Source organism: Siniperca chuatsi, linkage group LG20 (assembly GCF_020085105.1).
Source record: "Siniperca chuatsi isolate FFG_IHB_CAS linkage group LG20, ASM2008510v1, whole genome shotgun sequence".
NCBI classification, from domain to species: domain Eukaryota; kingdom Metazoa; phylum Chordata; class Actinopteri; order Centrarchiformes; family Sinipercidae; genus Siniperca; species Siniperca chuatsi.
Genome location: NC_058061.1, coordinates 25,349,643 through 25,352,108, shown reverse-complemented (window position 1 = coordinate 25,352,108; position 2,466 = coordinate 25,349,643). Strand labels below are relative to the sequence as shown.

General features: G+C 31.6%; 1 protein-coding gene across 1 annotated transcript in view; it reads right to left on the bottom strand.

Moving 5' to 3' along the window:
- The window catches only part of rfng (RFNG O-fucosylpeptide 3-beta-N-acetylglucosaminyltransferase), a 41,736-nt gene extending 40,328 nt beyond the window's left edge, over positions 1-1,408 (bottom strand). The window contains exon 1 of the mRNA XM_044178338.1: positions 1,053-1,408. The gene's annotated coding sequence lies outside the window, so the exon portion shown is untranslated. The remainder of the gene's footprint in view (positions 1-1,052) is intronic.
- Positions 1,409-2,466: the final 1,058 nt, after the last annotated feature.

Below are 2,466 nucleotides of genomic sequence, written 5' to 3'. Positions count from 1 at the left end.
ATATATATATATATATATATATATATATATATATATATATATATACATATATATATATATATATATATATATATATATATACATATATATATATATATATACATATATATACATATATATATATATATATATATATATATATATATATATATATATATATATATATATATATATATATATATATATATATATATACATACATATATATATATATATATATATATATATATATATATATATACATATATATACATATATATATATATATATATATATATATATATATATATATATATATATATATATATATATAGTGTAAAAGTTTGTGAGTTGGCGAGTTTTGGAGATATCGGCTGTAGAGATGTCTGCCCTCTCTCGGCTATAATCGAACAATATGGCACTCGGCTTGTGGTGCTCAAAGCGGCAAAAATATTTATTGTATTAAATTAAACCAATGTTGAAATAAGGAACCGTAGTTCCTAATCTGCCTAGAAAACAATGCAGTATCCGTAATTGATACTTCCTTGCAGAACATTGCCTTTAATTGTTTAATGCCAGCACTTAAACTAGCTCTGGCAACTTTCATATCAAACAGCTATGCTATTTCAGTTTAAAATTCGATCGGCTTGTTTATATGCAGTGTTACATATCGGTTACTTATGGCACAAGTGATTTTAAGAGGCAAACAGACACACTGTTAAATACGACATACGTATAACGTACCAAGCAATTCTCACTTTCGTTACATTTGCACGTTTACATTTGGTTACTGCTTACAGCTGTGAAACCTAGGTGGAGAAAATATGTGAATTCTGAGATGCCGTTAACGTTACAAAAGTAGAACTTTGATTCAAATATATGCTGATTGAATAATTAAATGTATGACGATTTGAAGAGTACTTTGTATCAAGTCCTATACGATTTACCCTCTTGTTCTATGAGACACAGGAGTCAGTGCAAATGGAAAAATGAAAAGATCCAAAGTGGAGTTTAGCGTGGTGTAACTAACAGCTTTGTAAAGAATGGCATTGGGGCTTCGCTGCAGCACTTACCATGAAATTTCAGAAGACACATTTGACTTCTTTTTTCCAGTATGGCGCTTTTAAGTCACTCTGGAAACAGCAGAGAAGCATACAGCTTTTACTGAAACCTAACTAGCTAGCTTACTGGAAAAACAATCCTCAGTTTCGACGTTGTTGAATAAATGCCACCGGATCCACTGCTCGACTCGAGTCAACAGTTTTCGTAGTTCCTCTTCTGCCCTCTCAGTTTAGATAATCGGTCTTATTTGGCGTTAATTAAGTTGTTAAGACGACTTTTAGAAGCAAAATATAACCAATTATTCCACAAACCACTAAACTCAACAGCTGTGCCAAGATAGCAAGGATAAAAGAATTGCTGTTCCCGTCAAATCTTTCAAAATAAAAGGTTAATCGAAGCAATTTATCACCAGTAGGCTAGGTAAAGCAAGATGGCCTGAGTGGACATTGGTGTAACTTGCAGAAAAGTCAAGAAATAAGAACTCTCGTAACTTTTTGTAATATTGGGGAAAAGGTAAGATCATATAATTTCATCAAATATCTGCTACTCATTCACAATGTACTCATAGTTTTCGGTGCTCTTAGTTACAATGTTACAAAATGTAACTGCATAACAAAAGCATTTATTACAATTTGTTAAAATTGGTTTCAATCAGTCGTATTGCCCATTTATTTTATTATTTAACATTAGGTTCTTTTCCCTCCTCTATAGGCTAAATACAGCCATTTGTGCTTGTGCAAAACTGATAACATTATGCAATTATTTACAAATTAAATGTCAGACAACTTGGAATGATCACGGTTAAAATGCTAAACTTTTCAATATAGTTAAAATATGCTTTTATTCTGAAAAAGTGTACTTGTGGTATTTCGCGGGCTAACTCTCGTGAGCTTGACGCAGCTATCAGCCGAGCTCTATTCTCTGATTATAGTTTGCTTCTAAAGTCGACTTCTTTAAATTGCACCTCATCGCCCTCTGCCGGTCGTGATAACAAGGTGCTTGACTAGCCGTGTGTAAAGCTGCTTCACTCTGTGAACATGACATATGTATAACATCGTAACTGTGGTCAGTTCTCTGCACAGACCTTAATTATGCTTGAATGATGGAAAAAGCACTTTTTTTTTACTGCATTTAACACATACCCTACATAGAAATATATACACTAGTGTCACTTCTATTTGGAGGAATCCATTGTTATCACAATGCCACTATTAATATTATAATCTTCTATCCCACAATATTCATGTCATTATCAACCATCCATTAACGATCAGAAATACTACATATATTACATAACAAATTAAAATAGATAATATCACCTGTATTGTGTGTACTTAAATCTGCTTATTTGGCATTAGTTAGATGCACGTACTTAAGGATAAAGGATAAGGTAATATTCTGGCAGTATTCATTTAATACTGTGTA